Source organism: Octodon degus, unplaced genomic scaffold, assembly GCF_000260255.1.
Source record: "Octodon degus isolate 3935 unplaced genomic scaffold, OctDeg1.0 scaffold00118, whole genome shotgun sequence".
Lineage (NCBI taxonomy): Eukaryota > Metazoa > Chordata > Mammalia > Rodentia > Octodontidae > Octodon > Octodon degus.
Window position 1 is genome coordinate 9,137,883 of NW_004524694.1, and position 9,417 is coordinate 9,147,299.

Consider the following 9,417-nt stretch of genomic DNA (forward strand, 5'->3'; position numbering starts at 1 on the left):
ACCTATGTTTATAGAAGTGTGATTTGTGATAGCCAAATCTTGGAAACAACCTGGATGCCTGTCACCTGAAGAATGGATGAAAAAGATGTGGTATTTTTATACAATGGAGTATTACTCATCTATAAAGAATGATAAACTTGAAGCTTTCATATTTAAGTGGATGACACTTGAAGATATACTCGTAAGCAAAATAAACCAGACTCACATGTGTAAACATCATATAGTCTCCCTAGAATAAGAACTCAAAAGAAGAAATACAAATAGAAAGCTATAACACAATTATAAGGAAAGCAAGAACTTGAGAATTAGACAATGAAAAGAAGGCAAGGAGAAAAGCTAGGAAACATGATAGGGGCAAAGCCACACATTTATATGCACAAGATGGGTAAGGCAATGATCCTGAGAACTCTCAGCAGGTTGTTGAAACTAGCAGTTACTGGGCGGGATCCTCACCCTAACTCTATGTGCTGATACCTGCGAACTGAGTGACTGCACTGAAGATAGCAGTGTGTAATAATGGGGTCATGCTTGGAATGCCTGTCATTCTGGTCTTCTAGATACTTAATGCTTGTCATGACATACCAACTATGGCCAGACTGTATCTTAAATATTTTTTAAAATGTGTAATAGATGAAAGAAAAAGAGAGACAAGAAAAAAAAAGTCACAGGAGTGTCCTGCTACAGTGATGGAATATGGTTAGATTTCTAAATTTCTGTGTAAAAATGCGGAACTGTCTACTCATATTTTAAAACATTTTTAATTCTTTTTCCATATTCTGTAGAGACTTAAAGTTTAACATACAAATACTTGATGGAAAATACATGTTCCATCTTATAGCTAAAATGTGTGATATTCACACAGATAGTGAGGTTAAAGCCAACTGAATATGTTGTAGGGTAAGAATAAGCTTCTCTTCTGGAGGGTTAACAACCTAAGTTTGCAGGCCAAAAATTAGAGAAATAGAAGGGCTGGCAAGGATAGCCAACATTTTGACCCTAGCCTTTCAAGGTCAGTGAGGACTCAGAACATAGGAGATCCTATACTGTAACATCATTTAACTCAATTGTGTCCCAAACTTTCTGATCAAGGAGATTATGGGGCCACAGAGGAATGTGATTGATGATGTAGTGTGTGCTTAAAGAGAGCCACATAGAGAGAAAACATTCTCTCAGGCTTCCACAGATAGCAAATTTGTCAAGCAATGGTTGTGACTCATCCACATGGCTGACACTCAAAAAGGATGTATAAACCACAGTACAGAGTTTCAGGATAAATCCTGAAGGGACTTGACTGACCTTATAATATATGAAAGTTACATTTCTTGTTATATATGTGTTGCTTTATCTTGGTCTTAACCATCCAGCAGAAAAGTTTAAAAACAAGGTATAAAAAGTAAAGCCATATTAATATCCTGAGCTTTGAAAGGCTCAATTCAACAGATTTAGACATTGACAGTCCTGTGGATAACCCACTACTATTGTAGACTCCTGGACTATATTGGAATATTTTGCTGAATTCATGCATCTACAATATTTGGATGGCAAAGGAATACCCATCTCTGACAAAATTAAACAAAAAAGGAGATATCAATGAAGGACAATTTTGTATCTGTATATACAAAATAGGCTAGATATATAGCCACTTTCTCTTAATTCAATAAGAAGAATGATCTGTACTATTGGACAGAATATCATGTATGCATCTTGTGCTATGAATGACTACTACAAAGACAACAATATGCAAAGTATTAATTGTTGTAACTCTCCAAAGGGGGAAAAATGCTAGCCTTACTGTTCTGATGATCTGTGGCCTTAGACAGTCATGGTGCCCAGCCGGAATGGCATCGTTCAGACGCCGCACTTACACATGGATTGGCAGCGGCGTGTAGCTATGTGGTTCAATCAGACAGCTCAAAGATCCGCAGGTGGAAGGCCCGGTAGGCAAAAGCACACTGCATCGCCCCGCATCCCGCGTCCCCCCATCGGGCCCACCGTGTGCTGTCCCAGGTGCAAATCCATACCAAGGTCCGAGCCCGCAGGGGCTTCAGTCTGGAGGAGCTGCGGGTGACCAGTATTCACGAGAAGGTGGCCTGGACCATTGGCATCTCGGTGGACCCTAGGCAGCGGAACAAATCCACCGCTTCCCTGCAGGCCAACGTGCAGCGGTTGAAAGAGACCGCTCTAAGCTCATCCTCTTCCCCAGGAAGCCATCGGCCCCCAAGAAGGGATACAGATCAGCCGAAGAACTGAAATTGCCCACCGAGCTGACAGGACCTGTGATGCCCATCAGGAATGTGTACAAGAAGGAGTAGGCCACGGTCATCATAAAGGAAGAAAAGAACTTCAAGGCTCTTGCCGGTCTACGCACAGCCCGCACCAAAGCCCGGCTCTTTGGCATCCGGGTGAAGAGAGCCAAGGAAGCCGAGGGCTGGGTGTTGAGAAGAAAAAATAAAACACCATTGGGATCCTGTAATACATGCTCAGAAAAGCTTTAAAAAAAAAAATGCTAGATTAGGGATGGGGAGATAGCTCAGCAGACTAAGCGCCTGTCTGGCAAGCTCAAGGACCTGGCAGTACCAACCTCCATCCCCGGTACTGCTTGCCAGGCCAGGCGCCTGTGCCAGCCCAAAACCTTGTGTGGTGGTGCACACATGTAGTCCCAGCGCTGGGGATGCCGAGACAGGAGGATTCCTGTGAATCTGAGCTGTGTTCTGAGACCATATACCAAATAAATAAATGATTAAAATATTGCTCCATTTTTACATTAGCGACAGCATGCAGCAGTACAAGACTGAGGATGACAAACATGCCACATTTCACACCGTCTGAGAAGGTTGGCCCAGAGTTACCTCAGGACAAACTAGTTTGAGGAGAAAAATGGAACTGGGGTTCTCACCGTAGTGAGAACGACGTAGGTACTGGGCTGGAGCTGGATGTTGTAGGCCAGTTAAATATAAAGAATGGAACTGTACAAATCAAATTCAGGTTTCATTTAGAATCATCACCATTTAATCAGTCTACCTAACTGAAAGGGACACACTCAGGAAATGACTGGATTAGCGTGGAATTCGGATGGTAAGTATATTGTTCAATGTACTGTTAGATTTTGGGCAGAGTTAGGTGAATTTCTACCTTGTTCACATCATAATTAATTTGTGTTCATAAAATAAAATGCATTTTACTGTTATGAATCTAGATAGACACAGTTGCCTCTGTTGTTCGATTTTCTATTCTTTTATACGACTTGAAAATAAAAATTTCCAGAAGACAAACTCATCATTGAAGAGACAGAAAACTACTGATTGAAGAGTCAGTATCTATGCTGAAGAATAAGTAAGTACTTTTTTTTTTTTTTGAACCTTTAATGACAGACAAAAGAAAGATATACTATGGAGCTAAAGAACACTGTGTTTGGTGTGTCACTGGGTCAAGGTTTGGGGCTAAGCATGACAGAATAGCAGAACATTCAACAAATATTGGCAGGGTCATAACATGTCAAGCTGGCTGGTCTGTCAGCGAGGTCTCCCTTTCCTCCTCATTCAGGAGCATGGTGTGGATTCTGCAACTGATGGGGAACAGACCTCCAGATTCTGGGCACTGCAGGGTGCGCTCCAGCACCCCCACCTCTAGTAACACGTGGTGCATCTTCCTCAGAAAGTCCTTCATCGTGCTCACACCCCTCAGTCGGCTGCGGGGGCAGCTCCTGCAGGTGGAAGGTATCCGCCGCCTCCAAAAGCGCCGCCCACTCCGCTTTAGGAAGCATCCAAGCCACGAAGTCTGGGTTGAACTCCACAGGTTTGATGCTGACCTTGGTAGCATGGAGGCGCAGGGGGAAGCCACAGGGCCCCAGCCCCGCACATGGGAGCTCAGGAGATTGTGGGTGGGCAGTTGAATGTCGCCTCACTTGATCCCCAAGGTAAATAAATTTTAAACCAATTATTTTTTGTCACAAAAAGTAATTCTAACTTTGCTACATTTATTTAATGATGACAGAACATGGTGTAGCTAACAATAAGGAACATACTTTAGCTAATCAGACTGATAAATATGCTCTTATCTTTCAAGAATTTTAATTAGACAGCATGATACAAAAATACTGATCAATCACATTCCAGGAAGAAATCTTGAGCACCTTCCTTTCATATCTGAATACAGACTTAATGATTAGCCAGAGTCATTATTTTTTAAACTACTAAAGCAAAAATATTGAAACTCGATGAACCTTATAAAGCACTGACAAAACTATGCAGATAATAGACTTTTTAATTACAATGTAGTAGTAGCACTGCAATTTTGCCAAAATTTGGAAGTAGATTGAACTATATTAATTATAAATATATTTTCTTCTGATTTTGGAAATATGTATGTACATGTGTCATATTCATGTTTTAATATCTGAGTATTACTAAAACATACATACAAAAGTGAAAGGGATTTTCCTCTTCATACGTAGGTATACCCTGTCGAACCTTTTCTTTCATGTATTTGGTGTGGTCCAGGGTCTTGGTACACAGCTCAGACGTATAGTGATCCTGGTTTCAGCCTTCCCAGTGCTGGGATTGCAGGAATGTGCCATCATACCCAGTCTCAGTGGCCAGCTCATTGCACCCAGGGGCAGATCCAGCATAGCACGTGGTGCTGGGTAGTCTAACCTGTACAAACTAATCTACCACAAGCCGGCAATATCAATGTATTAGTCATTTCTCTACATTTGAACAAAAACTGACCTGTACAATTAAGGAGGAGAGGTTTACTATCACAGGTATTTTCAGACGCTTAGGTCAGTTGATGGTTAGCTAGTTCCCATGCAGACGTGCCATGGGGAAGGTGATAGTGGGGGAGAAGCTGTTTAACTCTCGTCAGCCAGGAAGTGGAGAGCGGGTGGGAGGTAGGGAGGAAAACACACCATTTCCGATCACAACCAAACTCACCTGCCTCTTCTGCTTAAGCTGGGCCTCCTAATAATATTCTGAGCAGTAGATTTATCATCATAAAAATACCCTCATGATCCAATCACCTTCCAAATGGCTCTGTTCTGAGCAGACTTGAATTCTAGGTGACATTTTAGATCATAATATAATATTCCAGTTCTAGGTCTCAAATTTACATCTCTCTCTCACTGCAAAATGCATCAATCCATGTTTTAAAAGTCATTAATGTTTTAAAAGACTTAAGAATCATAGTGTCTCTTAAAAGGCTAAGTCCAAATTCTTCTTAGTGACTCAAAGCAAACTCTTAGCTGTGATCCACCATAAAAACCCAAAAGAAATTTGAACATCTCTAACATACAGTGACACAAGATAAATATTTCCATTCCAAAAAGAAAATAGGGGTAGAGAAAAGAATCAGATACAGCAAGACCAACACCCACCAGGACCAGCTTGAAATTATACAGCTCCATGTCCAAGACCAGAGACAGCTTATGAGGACAAAGAATGCAAAGGGCTTGGGCATCCTGCCCCTTTGGCCTTGAGGACGGCCATTTGCATGATGTCTATCCTGGCTGACTGTATTAACAGGCTTTCCTCAACAGGCGTTCCACGTTCATGCATCTCTAACATTCTGGCTTGATCTCGTTATGTTGCCCAGGGCCCGGCCTGATAGCTCAGTGAACTAAAGTGCCTGCTGAGGCAGACGCACCAGCCGGGCTTCAATCCCCAGCATGCTATGGCAGCCCCACCCCGGGGTGCACTGAGATGGTGACAGAGACTGGGCATGGTGGCACGTGTGTGTAATCCCAGCACTTGTGAGGCTGAAAACAGGAGAATCACTCTGAGTCCAATCTGTGTCGTGAGACCCTGTAAACTCCACCGTAAATACAGAAAAGAAAATGTACTCACTATTTTACCCAGGCTCAAACTCATGATCCTCCCGTCTCAGTGTCTGTAGCGCTAGGAGGAAGAGCATGCCCCGCTCTTCCACTGTAAGATACTGTCTTGTTTTCTTTTTGTTTGTTTCAGTGTTTTAGCTGTTCTTTTTAATCCAAGTGTTCTTTTCATGTAGCTATCTCTGAGATGTATTTTAAAATGTCCCCATTCTCTTCTTCCTCCTTACAGCCTCTAGAGACCTTAGTTTTTTGTTTGGTAGTTTGTTTGTTTGTTTGTTTGGTCCCCCTCACCCCTCCCACACCAGAGATTGAAGTCAGTACCTTGCGCATGCCACGCAAGTACTTCTTGCACTGAGCTATCTCCCCAGCCCTTACCGTCTAGAGATCTAACCTGTATGTCGCTGAAAACATAATTCCAAGAGCACATATTTACATTTGATATTTAATACTTTTATTTAAACTGTATTTGTTAAAAGTTCTGAATAACTATTATGAAGACAACAAGATGCAATGTATGCATTATTGTAATTGACCTACTAACCTGTTTTGAAACTGTTTCATTGCTATTTTATCTTTTTGCTCATCAAAATGAATAAAAAAATTTAAAAAAGAATAAAAATAGAAATTCTAGTTCTACCAGAAAAAAAAAAGTTCTGCACAGTGCTCATATTTTCCAAGACACGAAAATTTTATCAGATTTTTGTGTCCCTTATACCTGCTGGAAGAAAGTACTTACATGGTTACTTACTTTAAATTATCATACTGTCATTCTTATGATCACCGCTTCCTTTTTAAATATCTTGACCACAGTTCATTAACTACAAGTGAATCAGTTTACACATCTTAGAGTCTTGCTCGTAGTTTGTGAGTTCTAATGAATTTTCCAGAAGCACATAATGATACTTACACAAGCAATCCAGGTGGTTGAATGCCAGGATTTGAACTGAAGCAGCGTGGCTAGTAGACTAGCAGAATCCTGAAGGTATAAAAATAGAAGCAAAACTAGAAAGAACAATTTGAAAGCCTTTATTATTGGAGTGGGAGAGTGAGAATTAGTTCTTCTTCATTACAGTGGAATGAAATGAAATCACCCCCACTGCAGTGGAACCCCAGTTTCCCAAATGGCTTTCTTGCATTGCGTCAGAAACTCAGCTCCACTTGGCAGTTTCTGTTTCTCCTGCACTGAATATCAAATTAAGCACATGTCACGTGACAGAAATAAAAAAATCAAGCAATTTTGTCATGTAAAAATATAGATAGTAGTGATTATGCTGTGACTCCATTTAGTCAGCTATTATTAAAATTCTAATACTCATTCCCTCTGGTGGACATGCTGATTTCCTCATCTTGAAGATGCTGAATGATTTGGGAAATTAAAGTTTCCAACGCTGTAAGCAATAGCCTTGGAGTGGTACAGATCACCACTCGGTGACTGGCGCTTCCTCCCACGCAAATGCTATTTCCTCTTAAGAGTCTGCGTTTATTGCTCTGGTTTGAGAATGAGAAGAGTCTGTCTTCTCAGAGAAGCCTGCGTTGGAGCTTAAGAATTGGGGCCTGTGAAACTGAACATTGGAACGTACCCCAAAGATGCATGCACTCATGGGCTGGACATTTGGATGGTGGTTGATCTATTGGGCTGCCATAAGTGACTTTCTATGTGAAGGTGGGGAAGAGGTAGGACCCTGGGTGGGGTATGTGGGTGCCTGGGGAGGGCTCATTCCATCCCATGCTTCTCTCTACCTTCTATGCTTCCCAGACTCCATGGCATGAGCAAATGTCTCTCCCAGTGCACCTTTGCCATGTCATTTCTGCCTCAAAATTATAATCCTAAATTCAGCCTACCCTAAATTATAATTCTAAATCCAAATAAACACCTTCTCCTTTAAACTATAAATGTCAGATATTGCATCCTATGAGGAGCAAAGTGGCTAGGATTGGGCCAGCAGAAGATTCTTGAGCCCACTGGGGCGATGGGCTTGGAGCGTAGGGCTTCAGCCTCTACTGCCCCATGCAGAGATGTGAGCCCCCTTTCACATGAAGTGGCATCTCTTCCATCAGCGGGGACAAGGTGCAGCCCTGCATGGCCCTTGCAGAACTTCACAACTGTGTTCGGACTCTCAAAATCTAAAGGATTAACTAAATAAACCTCTTTGCTTTATAAAGTGTGCTTCTTTAGGGTGATTGAACGAAACAACAAAAAAGGGCTAATATAACTTTCATGAAAAATGCAAAATGAGCTGTATTTCTAAATAATATATGTCTATGTATGACAATTATAGGGATTACAACATACAAGGAGGTAGTCTTGGAAATCTTTCAACATGTAAGCAGCCATATCTATACAGGTTTTGTTTTTCTTTTCATTGCATTTACATTTTATCTTTATCTCATTTCCTAATATTGAAGAAATTCAGGTCATTAAATGATTTGTAGCCTTAGTAGCTTTTACATCTTGAAAAACTATTAAAAAGCATGAAAGATTACATAAAAATCATTTGGTTTGTCTTATTTTGCAATTATTTTTATAGCTAGTCATTTGATTAGCAAGGTTACGAATAAGGTAATTTACCCAGCTTTAGTACTGTCAAGCATGTAGTCCCTATAACAAAAAAGCCTGTTTAACAAACAAAATTGAGTTTATTAAACCTTTGTGTACTAAATGGCATGCCGATCAAAACTGCAGGCTTCCATGTGGAGGCTGTCACCTCTGAGGTGGAATTCGCCGGTGGGAGCTGAGGTGAGATTAGGCATTCTATGATAACTGAATTGTTGGACACAGCAAGTGAGGGTCCTGAAGGAATTTTTGTGGAGAATCTGTTAATACTGATAAATAAACTAATCTGGGTTGGTTTACTATTTTAATTTCCTGGAGTAATATTTCCTAAAGCAAGAAACTTTACCATATTTAATAGTTCTCACCACTGTTTTTTTTTTCCTACTGAGTAAAATACATATACACATTTTCAGCTTTTTTAACATAAGGAAATGAAAATAAGTTTGAGTTCAGTGTTACTTAAGTTGAAGAATCTAAAGGTATTTTTTAAAAAAATTATTTCTGAGTCTCATTACCATTGCCTCAAGGAACCAACCGAAACTGTGTTTTTCGAAATCTCCTGGAAAAGAAAGCAGGAGGAACTCTTGAAGACATAGGGGTAGGCAAAGCATTCATGAACAAAAATGAAATCACATGGGAAACACTTGAAAGAATTAACAAACTGGACCTGCTCTTATTGAGAAGTTTTTGCACATCAAAAGAAATTACCAACAAAGTGAAAAGGCAACCCACAAATTTGGAAAAAATCATGACAAATAAGTACTCAGACAAAGGTTTACTCTCTAGAATTTATAAAGAACTAAAAAACACTAGGGCTCTAAAATTTAAAGACCCAGTCCAGAAACGGGAATCCGAGATGGACACACACTTCTCAGAGGATGAAATTAAAGAGGAGAATAAATATATGAAAAAATGCTCCACATCACTAGCCATCCATGAAATGCAAATTAAAACAACACTGAGATATCATCTCACCCCAGAAAGAATGGCTATCATAAAGAAATCACCCAACAACAAATGTTGGAGAGGCTGTGGG

General features: G+C 40.5%; 2 pseudogenes; one reads left to right on the forward strand and one right to left on the reverse strand.

Annotated features, from left to right (window-relative positions):
• Nucleotides 1–1,822: 1,822 nt before the first annotated feature.
• LOC101568075 lies at nt 1,823–2,495 on the forward strand (annotated as a pseudogene).
• Nucleotides 2,496–3,495: 1,000 nt separating this feature from the next.
• The window catches only part of LOC101568477, a 116,572-nt pseudogene continuing 110,650 nt past the window's right edge, over nt 3,496–9,417 (reverse strand).